Here is an 18,351-nt window from a genome sequence, read left to right as displayed (position 1 = left end):
GCCTTTCAGATATAATTTATATTACAAATGATTTGTTTAATAGTTTCTAGGCTCTTATTAACCGGCAGAATTATCTCATGCGACATCCCATTAATAGACATAAGCAAATTATGTGCAGTTGTCACAGTGTCTTTCATAGATCTTGTAGGGTTCCTGGATAAACGATGACCAGCTGCTCCCTCTGACTTACCCCAGCTCCTTTCCCTTTAGGCCCATTATGCCTTTTTCTTTTGGTCGGAGGACCGTCATCGCAAGATTTCGCCTAAGCTTGGAACCATGGCAGTATTGTAGCTAATGACGTCTATCTGAGGAGTAATTATTGCTTATTGAAGTTAGATATTAAAATTGTGAGAGTTCTGCATTGTTTTCAAAATCCTGCGAAAATCCCACAGTTGAAGCATATTAAGATATCTTTGACCAGTTTACAGAATGAAGTCTTGTCCATGATCCATATAACATTTCCCAAGATGCCAAGATAATTTTATGCACCTGTAATATGAGTCTGAAAAGGTTTGAGCTTTCTGAAAGTAACAATTAAAGCTACATCTAGATAGTTGAGAATCCTACATTGCTATTGTTACAAGGGCTCAAGATAGGTTGTTGACTATAAGGATACATTTGAACAGACTACCTCTGCTCTTTGTTATCTTTGGGAAATGCTTTTCTCTCCTCTATTTGCTCTTGGGGCATACTCGAGCAAGAAGTCAAATTGCACTTTTTGTCTAGCCGAGAACAGTTTTCGCTCTTTCATAGAGATAGTGCAATCTATAGAGAAAGGGTCAAAAGATCTGCCACCCTCAACCGATTGTGTCATTCACACATTGATCAGCCTATATTCATCAGTCATTGGTGATAGTAATTGGCACTGAAGATGTACAAGATTATACTCTAAAAGGTATTTAGCGATTTAATTAGTGTTGCAGTCAAATGGTCCTCAAAGGGAGGTTTAAACTCCAGTCGCATGCGGTCTGCGCTGCACTGAATCGCGTTTAATAAAACAGTAGTGATATAAATAGTGAAATGAGTAACCTCCCCTTATATGATACGCACCGCTTACTATTTCTGTTTGATAACCTTGGACAAATATGTCAAACCATTGTCTTTTCTGCTACATTAAATAAAGTTCTGGGAAGTGCAAACAGCATGAAGAGGTGAGGGGTATAGAGCACTGGAAGAAGTAGCTTCGCTCCATAGTTTCTAAAAGGCTGATGCAGTGTCAGACTCGGACAGAAAATAGGCCCTGGCAGCTGAATTAAAGTGCTCCCCTCCCATTAGTGAATCAGATGGCTAAAACAGTGGCACATGTTTGCAAATAGGGTCGTTTTGAACATACAAAGACTTGTTGAATAGGCGTTTTGCAAGGTTGGGGAGACTGCATGCATTTTTGGTTGCTGCAGGCAATGTTTGTGGTAATATCCAGGAAATCAACAATAAACACCAGCCCACTGGACTATAAAACAGGCCCACAAACCTCCAAAAAACGGACCCACATACTGATCTGTCACACTAGTCCTGTGGGCACTGCTTGATTTTCTTATAGGAAAGTCCAAGCCTGGTCTGATAAGGATGAGTAACAGTCAAATGAAGGGCTGACTATCAGATCTACAGCCCCACCAGGTTTTTAGAAGCTAATGATAGTTACTTTGGCCTGCAGGTGTATGAAGGTGAAAATGATTGGTGGAGGGATTTGTTACAGAATTGGGTGTTGGTGAGTGGAAAGTAAGGGGAGGCGGGCCTTGCCATGAGAAGTAGCATTCTGAGGAGGTGCTCAATTGCAAGAGCTGAATCTGAGCCTGATATGGGAGATGTCAGTGACTAGGTAGAGAAGATAATGGAGGTAAAATTACAAGAGATGAACATTGATTTTTAGAAACCTTACTCTTACTAGTGGGGTGTTTCCAGGAAAAGATAGTGATACGTTTTTTTGTAATTTCCATACAAAATACGACCCAGCATTAGTTGTAAAAAATTTTTTTTACATCTCATGAAAGTACAGGCTTGATAACAACTTTTGAACTGGAAGCAGTAAACCTGGTGGGCTGTAGCCGACGAACCACCTGAACATTACATGGGGAGAGTACGTTCTGGGCAACAATCAGTACTATGAGATGCACACGATTATTTGTTGTTAGTGGGTTCCAAATCTTAATTCATCATCTGATATTGCACATTCAAGAATACACACGAGGAATGCAATTTATGATTTTATTACAATCAACGTTCTGTCCTAGTACAAATAATATTTATAGTTGTAACTATAAAGATGAACAAAGTACTAGCAAAGAAAGGGATGAATAAACAAAATATTGCAAATAATTGAAATACTGTAGCTTTTTTTCAGAATTTCCTTGCATGGAAAAATTTAACCAGTCACTGTTCTTCAACCCCTCTCTTCTTGCCTCTATCCAAGCTGTTTTAGCACAAGAAAGAGGTCTGTACGAGTTAATTAAAATGGCCTCCCACCCACATCACTTAGCAGAACACCAGTCATGATTGTTCTGTATTGAGAAGGTCGTTCTCTGTGATCAGGACATTATAGCATACCCAGCAAGCCGATAATGCCAGGGTGGTTCTGAGATGCCTGCCTGTGGCCTTCACAAAAGATGTTTACTGCTGTGCTTCCTCAGAACAAGTCTCACAGGAAGCCAACGATCTTCCTCTTTGCCTTATACTTGTCTATACCAACCTTAAATATAGGCCTCACGTCGAAATAAATAAATGATGTCAAATACAAGAATTATCATATTAATCTTGTTGCACCTTCACTTGATTTAGAAAATTATTATATAATTTGAATACATATATGAATAAATAATGCATTATCACACTATAGTAAAGCAAATGTCATAAAGCATGCATGTGCAAACCAAACAAAATGCAATATATGTTTATATATGAGAAATGTGCGCTCAAAATATATGCAAATCTATCAATTCAAATCAATATTTTCTGTGAGATGCCACAAAGCCACAGTTCATTTATCAAATGTATTGTGGATCATATAAAATATATCTAAACTGCCACTAAAAAATTCCAATAATTTTTTTTAAACACGGTTATAAATCAAAAGTCACACAAGATGAATACATAAAACTTTATATAATTACTGAAACAGAACATAACAGAGATATGTTAATTAAACATACATTTTATTCAGATAGTTATCTCCTATACAAAAGAAATAGGAAAGTAGTTAAGAAGCAGTTGAACTAAGTCAAGAAGAGTATTGACTATATACAAAAGCTTTGTCTGTTAGGTGCATCAGTTGCATGGAGTCTATGGTGGCAGTGGTTCTTTGCAGTGACTGTATCATGCCCCAGTAAAGGTACCGCTTTGAGTTAGAAACATTATGTTACAATACAGTAAGTGGCATGACATTTCTCTGGTTCTTTTGTGGTAATAAAGTTACTTAGGGTTCTCAACCCTCCTTTTAAGGCTGGCAACCACTCCAGAAAACCCATTCTTGTGCTCAAGGTATCTTGTTGTGGGACTGTACGTACAGAGCAACACCAAATTCCCTTCTATAGGACTGATAGGGCTATATGAGGAGTGCCCATCATTGTCCTGACCATACATAGGTTCAGGAGTTACCTAGTTGTGGGATTAGGAAGCAAGCCAGTGCAACAAACTTCTAATTTTCTCATTACTCAGCAACTACAGTTAGGTGATGAGTACATGCAGTTCTCCATAATTGGATCATTCTTATATTGACATGCTTGAAATATTCCTGGCCGTACAGGAAGTATTCCAGGAGTATGAGTATCAGCCACAGATCTCCATAGCTGACAGCCCTCCTCAACTTGATGGACTTCTTTGTTACTGTAAGGAATCAAAGGTCGTATATGGGCCTGTTCTGTTTGACAACTTTGCAGGAGATAATAGATATCTTTCAAAGGTTGATTCCTCAACAGCATGCCTAAAGTTGTTGAAGATGCTGGCTGTGCTTCCACTGGCGGTACCCCATCAAAAAAAAGAAGTACAAAATCTCAGATACAACCCCAACCCTGCCTTATGGACTACCCTTGGCCAGATTCGTTTTTTAGCTCAGAGACTCAACGTAGATATAAGAACGCAGTAACGACATCAATGGCATCTCCTGATGGCGGATAGTTTTTGGTACATGACTCTGGCATGTTTCCAGGAATGTGGCGAATCGATGGAGGCATTGAGGATGGATATTTGTGCTTCGCTCATCAGTAGGAGTCCTTTAGGGAAGTCATGGTGGGACAAGGGTCAAATGGAGCCTCAGAGTGGATGATATTCATGGTATGTGGAGAAGTGTGGCTCACTGGTTAGAGCAGGCAGTCCCTGAAGCAGAGGTCCGACCCGGGACCAGGGTTCAATTCCCGACGCGGCAGGGTCTTGAGCTCAAATGTCCATGGACTCGATAATTCTCGCTTCGGTGCCTGACCTAATCATGGGTTCACACTCTGCAACTCTGGGCATTAAGCTTGCTTAATCTCCACAACGGCCTCCCAGCGGCGGGATGCCTGGCTTTCACCTTGGGGATGCCCTGTAGGGGCTATCTCACAGGGAAAAGCCAGGACGGGTTCCCAAGGCAAGCGCGGAGATACCCCTTCGGGGGTCGATTCAGGCGCTATATAAGAAACATAATAACATAATAATAATAATATGAATGAATGAATGAAAGAAAGAATGAAAGGGGATTTGTAGTGCGCAACTTAGCCCAAGGGCGTCAAGGCGCCAGACGATGCAAATATCAAATGATAAGTCTCAGAATCGCCAAGTCCATGGCTTAAATATAAGCCTCTCGAAAAAGCCAGGTTTTCAAGTCCTTGCGAAAAAGTGCCAAAGAAGACTGTCCCACCAGGTCAGGAGGAAGGGAGTTCCAGAGCTTAGGTATAACGGTGAAAAAGGCTTTGCCTCCCCATCTGGCTTTGGCAAATCTAGGCACATGAAGAGTTTTTGTAGAGGACCGAAGGGCTCAACTGGGGAGGTAGGGAACAAGGAGGGACCTGATGCCTTCTGACCCAGAGCCATATATGGCCCCATGGGCGAAGCACAGAAGCTTAAGAGACCCTAGCCCGAACGGGCAGCCAGTGAAGGACCTTCCTAGCCAGGGAAGCAGAGGATAACCAGGGAAGATTGAGAACCAGCTTGGCTGCAGCGTTCTAGACCATCTGTAGTCGGTGGACAGAGCTCTTATTCATGCCCACGTACAGTGCATTACAGTAGTCTAGTCTCGATGAGACTAGGGCTACCGTGGCCTGCTTCCTCGCATCTAGAGAAAGATAAGATCCTATCTTTCTGAGGATCCTGATGATACCACAACAGGTGGACACGGTCCTACTGACCTGCCGGTCAAAGGAAAGAGTGGTATCAAACAGGACCCCCAGGTTCCTAGCCAAGTGCGAGGGGAGCGGGCAGTCCCTAAGGGATTCCAGCCACCAATCTTTAGACCAAATGTCCTGGCCACGCCCAAAGATCAAAACTTCGGTGTTTTCTCCGTTGAGCTTTAAGAAGTTTTGAACCATCCAGTGAGACATTGCCTCCATACAGGTTCTAAAATTGAGGGCAGAATCATTCACCGACTGTGTTAAGGAGACCATAATCTGGGTATCGTCGGCGTAGGACAGCACCTCGAACCCATAGGATCTCACTACCCTGGCAAGTGGGGCCACATAGATATTGAAAAGGGTGGGGCTTAAAGAAGACCCCTGCGGGACCCCACATTGCACAGCTGTAGAAGGTGACAGAAAATCACCCAGTTTCACACTCTGCTCCCTTTGATGGAGAAAGGAAGCCAGGAGCCTGAGGGCAGAGCCACCCACACCTATCTCCCTAAGCCTGGAGACCAGGATAGCGGGTGACAGAGTGTCGAAGGCCGCAGTCAGGTCGAGTAGAACCAGCAGAGTAATCTGGCCCCTGTCAACCCTCGAACGAATGTTGTCAACCACCACATTCAAAGCAGATTCAGTGCTGTTGGCTCTTCGAAAGCCGTGCTGTGAGATATCTAGTAGGTTCGAGTCATCAAGAAAGGTGGTCAGATGATGGTTAAGGTGGATTTCTAGTATTTTAGCCGGGGCCGGAAGCAAGGAGATAGGCTGAAAATTGTTAAGGACCGCAGGGTCCAAAGAGGTTTTCTTCAAAAGAGGCTTAACCACTGCCAATTTCCAGGAAAGGGAGAAAACCCCTTCCGTAATGGCAAGGTTGAGCACCTCTAGCAGGGGGGGGGGGGCAAAAGCACCTCCCTGCAGCTCTTCAAAACCTTCAGCGGACAAGGGTCCAAGGGAGAGCCCGATTTAATGTTGTCAAGGAGGCGGTTAGACTCATCGAGAGTGAGCAGAGGAAAGGTGAGCAAGCAAGGTATAGATTCAGAAGGAACAGGCGCTGAAAAGGCCGATGAGGGAAAAGAAGAAGAGTCTAATTCCCGGTTGAGGAGCTCCAGGGAGCTGTAAATGTCATCAATTTTTGTGTAAAAAAAGGTAGAGATCTTATTGCAGAGCTCATGGGATTCCACTATGGACTCCACCTTCTGAGGGGCCGAGAGGGAATCAGCGATGGTAGCAGCGATGTTTACGGTGGTGAGGACAGGCCACGAGGTTAGGGGTCATTCATCAACCGTGAAGGGAAGTTGTGTTGCCACGGTGACAGGGTCCAGTTGATGGTCAAAGTTTCAGTACATGGAGTTTTTTTGTTACAGATGAATTCCAAGTTTGTTTCAAATGTATTGGAGGGGGTGATGTTGCTGGTGAAATCTTTGATGGCGAAGATTTCCTTGCTCCTGTTAGTGCTGCGTCAATGCGCTCTGCAAGAGCTGCTCACTTGGTTTTCCTTAGCTACTGGCGGTAGCATATCTGATAGACTTCTAGCCACAGGTTCCTTAGCTTAGAATTATCCCCATATGTCAGATTGGATCCGGAAATGTTTCTGTGAGCAGTACCTCAGTGCGCTGGTAGGTGCCGTGGTTCAACTCCGCATCTGCGCACGAGGTGACGTGTGGGTTGCCCATATAGGTGCCATAACAGCATGTTGACATTGTTTTTTTTCAGATTCAGGATGTGCTACCTCTTAGTTGTTTTTTAGCTTCACTTTTTTCGACCTTTTTCTAAGTCTTTTTGGGGTGTTTCCTTCTGGTGTGGCATGATGTCATCATGGAAGGCCGGCTTCAAGCCCTGATCGATGTCGGTGACTGACCCGCACCTTGTATGCCACTGCTTCCTCGAGCTTGATTCTAATGCCTTCCCTGATTGCCGCACCATGAACCAGAAGGGCTTTAGTGAGTAATCCCTCAAGCTGCTGGTGGCTCAACGTGCGAAGGAGCGATGATCAAGGTCCCCGTCATAAGGAAGCCCCCCCTTCTAATCTGCGACTCCCTCATGCAGCCGAAAGGGCATTGTCCCACTTGGGCGCCAACTGGAGCCATGCCTTCCAGGCTGGACACTGAGCCCTATTCTTATGGGCTAGGACTATTAGGAAAGTGGGAGGGGGGGTCACTGGACCCTATAGAATTACCAACCTATGCCACCTTGGGCTGGTTTGAGGATCTGGATGAAGCCAGTGGACTGGACACTTCTTTAGATACTGGCATACTTTCTCCCCCTACCATGGCTACGAAGGAGGAAGCATCCTTCTCAATAGTGGTGTGGAGGGCGGCCGAAGTCCTAGACCTCCGCGTGCCCTTGACTACCGTCAAGACTAATGTCTTGACAGAAAATCTTCAGCCAGGAGTTTCCCCATCAGAACAATCATCACCTGTCCCACTGGCAGTCCATAACATCGGACAGGGGAGATTTGCGGATCGTCCAAAGGGGCTACTCACTCCCCTTCATAACTAGCCCTCACCCATGCCACCAACTTCAACAGGCTGATGGAGGATCACTTCTCTAATCCCTTAGGAAGTAATGGTCTCTTGGCCAAGGGAGCAATAGAGAGGGTGCAGATGCCAGAAGTAGGTCCTGGTAGTTATTTGTGCTACTTTTTAGTGCTCAAAAGGCCTTCATCCTATCCTAGACCTGCGCCCTCTCAATTTCTTCCTCAAAAAGAAGTTCAGAATTCTCACGCTAGCTCAGATCCTGTCTGCCCACGACCAGAGACACTGAATGATACTTTTGGATTTACAGGCCGCATACTTTCAAATCCTCGTTCTATCTGCCCATAGGCGTTACCTGTGGTCCACAGTAGGCCACAAGCACTTTCAGTTCGCAGTGCTCCCCTTAGGTCTTACCAGCACCCTTCAAGTGTTTAACAAGGTAATGAGACCTGTTGCAACTCATTTGCGGAGATCATGGGTGACCGTCTTCCCTATCTCAACGACTGGCTGTTGAAGGCTTTCTCGCCCCAGGCTGTCATCTCCCCTCTCCAGACTACGGAAGATCTCCTGCAATCACTGGGTTCACTATCAACATGCCAAAGTCACACCGGACTGAACAAGTGCAGTTTCCAGCTTAACCACCCAAACAGCAGGTCCATGGTATTAAGGATTTGATACTGATGTCTCAGCCTCTATCCTGGATTTTGGTGAAACGGACTTTGAGGCTACTGGGCCTCATTGCCTCTTGAATCCTATTAGTGACACATGCCCGCTGGCATATGCGGGCTTTGCAGTGGGACTTGAAGTTCCACTGGACGCAGCATCGGGAATCTCTCCAAGGTCCATATCTCGGAGGGAACTACAAAAGTGGTGGCTTACAAACTGAGATTGGGTCAGCAGCAGACCCCTCCCTTCTCTTCTCTAAACAGACCTAATGGTAGTGACAGATGAGTCACTCGTGGAATGGGGCGGCAATCTGGGAAATGTGACCAGAGGTCTCTGGTCTCCTGCAGAATTCAAACTCCTCATTAACCTATTGGAGCTCCAAAGGTTCTAATTGGCATTGATGCCTTTCTTTCCTCCATCAAGGGAAGGCTAGTGCAGGTGTTCATGGATAACACCATTGCCATGAGGTACTCCAACAAACAATGCTGGTTGGGATTGTGGACCCCTTGTCAAGAGGCCCTGCATTTCTGGACATTTCTCTGTGGTTCAGCATCTGGCGGGCTCTCTGAATGCCAGAGTGGACGAACTATTGACGATGCCTAGTGGTTCACAAATGGCGTCTCCATCAGGAGGTGGTGCAAGGTCTTTCAGCAGTGGGGAGAACCATGGTTAGATCTGTTCGCCACCGCCAAGAACATGCAATGTCAGCAGTTCTGCTCCCTGGAGGTTCCAAGACGGCTCTTGTTCAGGGACGCTTTTTATCTCAAGTGAAGGTCATGCCTCCTATACGCCTTTCTGCCCATACAACTTTCTGCCCAAACTTTTCGAGAAGATCAGAAACGGCCGGGCCCACGTCATCCTTGAGTTTCCGGACTGGGCACAGAGAGTTTGGTGTCCCAAACTGTTCAGCACGGCCATCGATTTCCAATCAGGCTGCCCCTTGGGGGGATCTCCTGTCACAGCAGAAGGAGAGTGTCCTCCACCCGAACCAGTCAACTCTAAGCCTTCTTACATGGAGATTAAGCAGCGACAGTTGACAGCTTTCGATCTTCCTCCCAAAGTCTAACGTTATCTTGGCAGCCAGGGCCTCTTTTCTGCCTAAAGTGGTCACACCATTCCATGTTGGTCAATCCATCACTCTGCCTACTTTTTACGCTCCACTGCAATTTCACCGACTGGACCCAAAAAGAGCTGTTGTTCTACTTTGACCACGCACAAGAGTTTTGGGTGGACAACCAACTCTTCGTAGGGTATGTCAGACATCAGAAGGGACTGCCCAGGCAGAAGCAGACAGTCTTCTGATGGATCGTGCTCTGTACCAAAATCTGCTACACTTGCTAAGAAGCAACCCCCTTAGGGTTTATGTGCTCACTCTACCAGAGCAAAAGCTGCAACCACTGCATGTGGAGTTCCGGTCCTGGACATCTGTCAGGCAGCAATGTCTGCCTCCTTGCATATGTTCACAAACCACTACTGCCTGGACAGCAAGATTTCCGGAGTTGAGCATTTTGCCCGTTCGGTCCTGTGGGACTTCCTCATATGACATTAGTTTGCAGACCCACCTATGGGGATGGTATTGCTTGGGAATCTGTTCTAAGGTAAGGAATCTGCAGCTAGAAGTCTCTATCATATGAACAAGTTACTTACCTTCGGCAACGCCTTATGTAGTAGAGACTCTGTCTAGCCTCAGATTACTTGCCAACCCACCATTCTTCCTCGCTCTGTGAATGGATTTCTAGGGACGAGGATGTTACACTTTCAGTGCCGTAATTTTCCACACCAGTGGTCATTGTTCTTCGTGGCTCAGTGCTCCTGGCGTGAATTGCAGCTAAAAGAAACTGAGGGTTGGTGCATATGTAGGCTCTGTGTACATCACTTCTGGTGCGGATGACGTTGACGTATACTAAAATGTCTGGATAAAGTTTTGCGCCTGGGGATTAATCTAAGGTAAGGAATCTTCTACTAGAAAAAGTCTGTAGCAGATAAGGCGTTACTGATGGTAAGTAATTAGTTCATTAGGGCTGACTGGAAGATGTATTTATCTGTGGTGTCTCAACTTGTTCTCCATTTGTGCTCCAGTTGCATGCAGTGATGTTTTGTAAGCCTGATAATAGCACTCCTAAACAACTAAAAGGTTGAAATTAAGATTGCAACATTTGAGACACATTTTACTGATTTTAGAAATGGCAGGCTATTCATGATCCTTTTTTAGGTCTCGCCTACGCTGCGCGCATGCGCTGCATAGGATACCTTTAGCCGTCGTACAGCTCTTTTTCCAAGCACATACTCGTGCTTGTGGCGGCATACAGCTTGCGGGAGTGCGCAGCTGCACGCCACAAGCACAAGTGTGTGCTTTGAAAAATAGCAAACAGCTACTGCTTAGCGCGTGCGCACATGCCCTCCCCCCACCCTCCCACTTGTTTACGCGTGCACCACTCGCGGATTTCATGCGCTCTACCAGCAGCCCGACACTTGTTTGATGAAGGCTGTAGTCTGAGCCTGGCCATGACAAGCTCAGCGTTTTTCTATGGGGCTTTTATTTGAGAGACTTCTGTGTTGCTTTACTCTACGCTGAGGATCATGAACACCATCTTAGTGAGTGAGAACAAAAAATGAAAAAAAATTGTCCAACAGTCAGTTCTGTTTATATTATTTTATAGTGTTAGACTTTTTTTTAATAGCCTACACCAATTAATCACACCAGCTCCTGTCCATGCACAATTTAATACTTTTCTTTTTACCAGCCCCCACAGCATGAAAGTCTGAGCAGAACTACCATGATTCAAACCTGTGAGTTCTGCAAATATCCCCACAGTGGGCTCTCGAGTCATGCTGTAGTCTTGCTATTTAAGATCCTTAGTCACCTTTCTTGGACATATGTTGCTATCAGCAGTGAAGCAAGAAGCTGCCCTACTTAATTTTATGCTCCTCCATCCCACTTGGTCTCAATCTGAGAGGATGTGGCTTAATGGGCAGACACTTCTAGTGTGTTGTCTGTCGTATGCCTTCCCAGCACTGAAAGTATGCCTTGTCAATTTCAGAGTTGGTCCCCCCATCGGCATTGGAATCACATCACATCACTGACTGCCCTCCATCCCAGCGAGCCACATAAGTGAATCGGCCCACGCGGTACATGCAGCCCCTCTGTACCTCTCCACATAGATTTTTTCAAACAACTCCTCTTTCTCATTATAGGCAATTAATGCCTCCTGACAAAAATAACAAGATCAGTTACCAGAGTTCTGCTGACATTTGCTCTCCACTCGTGAGCGATCCCCCTCTTCAACGTGTGTGCTAAAAATCTCTATCCTCCTATGTTCCTAAAGGTTCTGTTCCGTCTCATTAAACAAATCCACCTCCCTGGACCCATTAACCGGCGTCCTGCGCACCTGGGGTTCTTCCCCCCTTTTTGCTCCCCCACTGGTTACAAATAAAGGACTTCAATGTACACACCAATTGTGTGACAATTATCAATCCTCCTTTCCACTTCACAAGTAGATTAATTGTTTAATATTAATCAGGCAACATGGGGTCACTCTGTCTGACCCCTTTCTTTCCTTTCTGTAGAGATATTTAGTGCTCACCGCCTGTCCTGATTACTCGGTACAAAGGGAAGGGGTCCCAGACAAGAAAAATAGTTTTGAAAAACCTTTAAAACTTTTTTACAATTAATGAAACAGAAAAATTAATGAATGCAAAGGAGATTTATTCAGATTTGCATTATTCCTTCAACTGGTTAGAATTCATATTACATTCAGTTATAAGCATACCAAATTGTAAATCAATCTACGTGGAATAATGGGGGGAGGAACCCCAGGTGCGCAGGACGCCGGTTAATGGGTCCAGGGAGGTGGATTTGTTTAATGAGACGGAACAGAACCTTTAGGAACATAGGAGGATAGAGATTTTTAGCACACACGTTGAAGAGGGGGATCGCTCACGAGTGGAGAGCAAATGTCAGCAGAACTCTGGTAATTGATCTTGTTATTTTTGTCCCCTTGTACCGTTAATTACCCAGGTCCCTTTGACTTTAGTGGGTTCAACCCTGTTTTCGATAATCTGTCCTGATTACTCGACTGAATGAAATGGAAACGCCATCGACCTACCTAAACTCCTCTTTTCATTATATAAAATACTTACAAGAGGAGTGTAGTATTTTGTCCTTTTATTTTAAAAAATTACGTTTTAATGTTTTTCACTCACTAGAGCACTTATATATTCCCTTTTTTGCAAGCACTGGTTCGTTATAACTTTTTAAAATAATGTAAAAAAGTTGAAATGTTGCACTGAAAAAAATAATTGCATCTAAATCATTTTCTGATGTCCTGCACCAAACTTACCTTGCTTAGTAAACTATTTGATTTGGGTTCTAAATGTAATTCTGAGTAATATATGTATAAAAAAGAGAAGTTTCAACGATAACTTGTATACGACTCACTGTCCTCAGTGAACCATTGTTTCTCACATATCTATGCATATATGGGCATTTATATAGCAGCGTTTAATCAAGCAAACAAACTTTACCAACCTTTGTTTGTGTTTATATGAATTTTAACTTAATTACAATTAATTAACAAGCATTTCCAAAGCCAATAGGTCTCGCTATTGGGACCTTATAGGTATTTAGTTATGCAGCACAATATCCTTGGTGCAACAACATCTGAAAGAGACACGTTAGTGATAGATTCCTTACCTTAGAATATCCCCAGGCGTCCGGAAACGTTTGCGTAGCAATACCCCTGCCCGTCGGTAGACGTTGTCCGCGTCCGTCGTCGGCGTCGTTAGAGCCGGAATGACGTCGCCGGGGTACTTAGACGCCGCCCTCGCGCGCTGATGTTGGTTCTTTTTTTCAGCGCCAGCTAGCGCAGATCCGGAGAAGCTCTACCCCTTAGTCACTTTTTGACTAAACTTTTTTGATTTTTTGATCTGTTTTTCTCGAGTCGCTCGACTCCTACATTGCCGTAGGGATGCCCAGGTTCAAACCCTGCTCCAAGTGCAGCCGACTGATGTCGGTTACCGACCCCCATCGCCAGTGTCTTCAGTGTCTAGGCCTCGACCACGACGACCGAACCTGGTCCGACTGCCGGGCCCTGACGTCTAAGGCTAGGCGGGAGCGGTCCGGCAAGCGGCTTGAGCTCCGGCAGTCGGTCCCGGTCCCACAGGAGGTCGAGGGACCGGTCGCGGGGTCGGAGCCCTCGTAGTTCCAAGAGTCGGCATCGGTCTTCGGGATCAAGGTCCTCCGGTAAGGGGCATGAGAGGTCGGAAAGGCATCATCGTTCTTCCGACCCACCCCGACGCTCGCGCGACGCAGCCGGGGGTTCGTGTGACACCACCCACGTGTCTCCGACGGAGTCGCGGGCGTCGCAACCTGCCCCATACCTTCCGGTCCCTGGGCACGATGCGACGCCAGAGGAGGTCGAGCGGTACCTCAAGGCCATGAGGTATCTCCCTCCTCCGCCGGGCTCCGTGGCGCCTTCAAGCCCAGTGGTCCCGGCCCGGGGGGCCTAGCGAGTCGGGTGCTTCGGCTCCGACACCGTCTGGTGCTTCGGCCCCGGCTCCGCCGGCGACTTGGGTCCCGGTGCCGCAGGCCCTCACTGGATCCGGTTCCGGATCCGGGTCATCGCCGGATGACCCCACCGATGCCGGCGCCACCTACGGGCGACGCCGTCCCCGATCCTGCCCTTGATTCGGTTCCGGCGCAGGAGCGGCGCCGCTGGGCGCCGCTCTCGACGTCCTATGGAGACTTTTACTTCCACGAACCGGCCCAATCCTATGAACCTGAATTTCAGGTGATGGGTGAAGAGGGAGATTAGGAGGGGTCTGTGGACCCTCTGGCACAGGAGTGCCAGTCTCAACAGGACTAGACATGTGAGCTTGGGGATGCCAGTGGACTGGACACTTCACCAGACACTGGTTTTGTCTCCCCTCCAACCGTGGCTACGGAGGAGGGGGCTGCCTACAGTGTAGTGTTGACGCGGGGGGCCAAGGCATTGGGCCTAGAGCTTCCCGCCAAGGCCTTGAGGACTAACCTCCTCACTGAGGTCCTTCAACCGCAGGCAAGCTCGGCTGAGCCTCTGCTGCCATTTAATGAGGTCTTGTGTGACGTTCTTTTGGGCACTTGGTCCAAGCCCGCTACAGGTCAGCCTGTAGATCGGAACGTGGCCAGACGCTACCGCCCGGCTCCGGGCGACCCTTGCTTCTTCTCCACCCACCCCACCCCCGAGAGCCTGGTTATCCAGGCCTCTACTTCCCAGACCGCATTCCCTACGGCTCCGCCCGATCGGGAATCCAAGTGGTACGAGCAATTCAGTAAGAAGGTGTTCTCGTCCCTGAGTTTGGGACTACGGTCAGTCAATACCGCATGCCTCTTGGGCCGCTACACCCACACTCTGTGGGACACGGTCGCGGACGTGCTGCCACAATGTCCAGAGGAGGCCCGTACTAAACTCGCCCAAGCCCTTGCGGAGGGTCGAGATGCGGCACGCTATTCCATCCGGTGTGGGCTGGATACCACGGACTCACTAGGCAGAGCGATGGCAACGACGGTGGCGGTTCGACGCCACGCCTGGTTGAGGACCACTAACTTTTAGGCTGATGTCCAGGCCACCCTTCTGGACATGCCGTTTGATGGCAGTCGCCTCTTTGGCGACAAGGCAGACCATGCGCTTGAGCGTTTTAAGGACTCCAGGGCTACTGCCAAGTCCTTGGGCCTCTCGTCCCCCCGCCAGCAAACGGGTGCCTTTCGCTCCTTTCGTGGCCAAGGAAGGGGCGCTCCCACACGTGCTGCCAGCCACGCACCGCAGACTAATACACAGTGCGGTGGCGGCCGTGGAAACCGCCGTGGCGGCGGTCGGGGACAACGACGAGTTCAGTCCACACCTTCCCCTGCAGCATGCGCCTTAAAACCCTCATAGTCCGTGCTTTCAGGCCCATGTAACGCTAGTGGGGGGCAGGGTTTGCCATCACGACTTCCACTGGCACACTGTCACGTTGGACATGTGGGTGCTGTCAATCGTCCGAAGGGGCTACTCCCTCCCCTTCGAGGCGACCCCTACAGCCATGCCACCGCAATACCACCGTGTGTCGGGGGATCACTTGCAACTTCTGCAAGAGGAAGTTACGGCCCACTTGGCCAAGGGGCCATCGAGCGCGTTCCTGGGCCGGAAGTAGGGTGTGGTTGTTACTCCCACTACTTGCTGGTACCCAAGAAGGGCAAGGGGGGCCTACGCCCTATCTTGGACCTATGGAACGTCAACGGCTTCCTCCGGAGGGAGAAGTTCAAAATGCTGACATTGGCTCAGGTCTTGGGCTGCCCTGGACCCAGGAGACTGGATGGTAGCGTTGGACTTGCAGGACGCTTATTTCCACATCCCCGTCCTGCCGGCCCACCGGCGCTACCTGCGTTTCACGGTAGGCCACAAGCACTTTCGGTTTACCGTGCTCCTCTTCGGTCCTACCAGCGCCCCACGGGTGTTCACGAAAGTGATGGCGGTGGTCACAGCTCATCTGCGCAGGTTAGGGGTTTCAGTCTTCCCCTACCTAGACGACTGGTTGTTGAAGGCGGGCTCGCCCCAGACAGTCGTCAGCCACCTCCAGACAACGGCGGACCTCCTGCACCAGCTGGGGTTTTCTATCAACGTGCCGAAGTCACACCTGTGCCCCTCTCAGAAGCTCCTCTTCATCTGAGCGGTCCTCTACTTGGCGCAGTTTCGGGTTTATCCTCCCAAACAGCTGATCCGGGATATTCAGGCTCTGATTCCAATCTTTCAGCCTTTATCCCGGTCTCGGTCAGGTTGACGCTGCGGCTTCTGGGGCTGATGGCCTCCTTCATCCTTCTGGTGCATCATGCCAGGTGGCGGATACGGGCTCCGCAGTGGGACCTGAAGTTTCAGTGGACCCAGCATCAGGGAAACCTGTCCGACCATGGCATGATCTCGGAGGGCACTGCGAGACAGCTGCAGTGGTGGCTCACGGACCGCGATTGGGTCAGCGGCAGATCCCTCTCCCTTCCCCATCTGGAGCACGTAGTTGTGACGGACGAGTCCCTCCAGGGCTGGGGAGGCCACATGGGAGAGGCGGAGATAAGAGGCCTCTGGTTTCCGGCGGAGTCCCGGCTTCATATCAACCTTGAGTGTAGTGCAGGTGTTCACGGACAACACCACCGCCATGTGGTACTGCAACAAACAGGGCGGGGTGGGGTCGTGGACCCTCTGCCAGGAGGCTCTGCGCCTCTGGCAGTGGCTGGAACATCAGGGGGGGGCCCTGGTGGTTCAACACCTGGCAGGTTCTCTGAATGCTAGGGCAAACGAGCTCAGCCGAAGGTGCATGATGGATCACGAATGGCGTCTGAACTCGGCCGTGGAGCAAGGCCTCTTTCTGCAGTGGGGAGAGCCTTGTTAGATCCATTCGCCACCGAAGAGAACGCGCAATGTCATCAGTTCTGCGCGTTGGAATTTCCAAGGCGGCACTCGCTCTGGAACGCTTTCGTCGCGAGTGGAGTTGCGGTCTGTTGTACGCCTTTCTGCCTATACCACTTCTGCCCAGAGTGCTTAAGAAAATCAAGCGCGACCGGGCCCAAGTCATCCTTGTGGCTCCGGACTGGGCGCGAAGGTACTGGTATCCCGAGCTACTCAGTATGCCAGTCGATCCCCCGATTCGTCTGCCTCTTCAGGAGGACCTTCTATCGCAGCAGCAGGGGACGGTCCTCCACCCGAACCTGTCCAGTCTCCACCTCCATGCTTGGAGATTGTATTGTGATTCTGGCAGCCAGGCGTCCCTCCACAAAGTCAGTATACGCCTGCAGGTGGAACAGATTTGTGGCATGGTGCACAGCATAGGCTGTGGATCCTCTCAATGCCCCTCTTTCTGAGGTTCTCCTCTTCCTTCTTTCTCTTGCCCAGCAGGGCACTGCTCTGGGCACTATCGAGGGCTACCTTTCTGCGCTTTCTGCCTTCTTAAGGCTACCTGATCAGCCTTCTTTGTTCAAGTCCCCGATTGTTAACAGATTCTTAAAGGGCATCACTCATATGTTCCCTCCTGTTCCTTTTGTGATGCCCCAGTGGGACTTGAACCTGGTTCTAACTTACCTGATGTGCGCTCCCTCTGAGCCGCTTCATAACTGTCCTCTCCGTCTTCTTACGCTTAAGATTGCTTTCCTGGTTGCCATCACCTCTGCCTGGAGAGTGAGTGAGCTCCAGGCTCTTTCCTCTAAGCCTCCTTTCCTTTCTGTCCATCCGGACAAGGTTGTGTTGCGGACAAAACCCTCTTTCCTGCCTAAGGAAGTCGCAGCCTTCCACATCGGGCAGTCCATCACCTTGCCCACCTTCTTTCCACCTCCGCATCCCTCGAAAGAGGAAGAGAGGCTCCACTGTCTGGACCCAAAACGCGCGCTCTCTTACTATCTGGATCGCACACTCCAGTTCCGGGTGGATGACCAACTCTTTGTTGGTTACGTGGGCGCTAAGAAATGACGGGCGGTGCACAAGCGGACCATCTCTCGGTGGATCGTATTGTGCATCCAGGCGTGTTACTCTTTGGCTAAAAAGAAACCTCCTGTTGGGCTGAGGGCCCACTCCACTCAGGCCACGGCGACTACTACTGCCCTGGGCCGAGGAGTCACCTTGCAGGACATTTGTCAGGCAGCTACGTGGGCCTCGCTGCACACGTTCGCAAGACACTACTGCCTGGACAGCCAAGTCCGGAGGGATGGCTTCTTTGGCCGTTCCGTTCTCCAGGACCTTCTGGTGTGATTATTGGTTCGCAGACCCACCACCGGGGTTGGTATTGCTGGGGTATCTATTCTAAGGTAAGGAATCTATCACTAACGTCTCTTTCAGATGCACAAGTTACTACTTGTGTAACGATATATCTGTAAGAGACATTAGTTAGTGATAGATTCCTTACCGACCCAC

General features: G+C 48.7%; 1 protein-coding gene across 1 annotated transcript in view; it reads left to right on the top strand.

Moving 5' to 3' along the window:
- The window catches only part of SLC7A6 (solute carrier family 7 member 6), a 374,495-nt gene that overhangs the window by 237,666 nt on the left and 118,478 nt on the right, over positions 1 to 18,351 (top strand). The gene's annotated exons all lie outside the window — the stretch shown is intronic.

Source organism: Lissotriton vulgaris, chromosome 12, assembly GCF_964263255.1.
Source record: "Lissotriton vulgaris chromosome 12, aLisVul1.2, whole genome shotgun sequence".
NCBI lineage: Eukaryota > Metazoa > Chordata > Amphibia > Caudata > Salamandridae > Lissotriton > Lissotriton vulgaris.
This window is presented reverse-complemented; position numbering and strand designations above follow the sequence as displayed.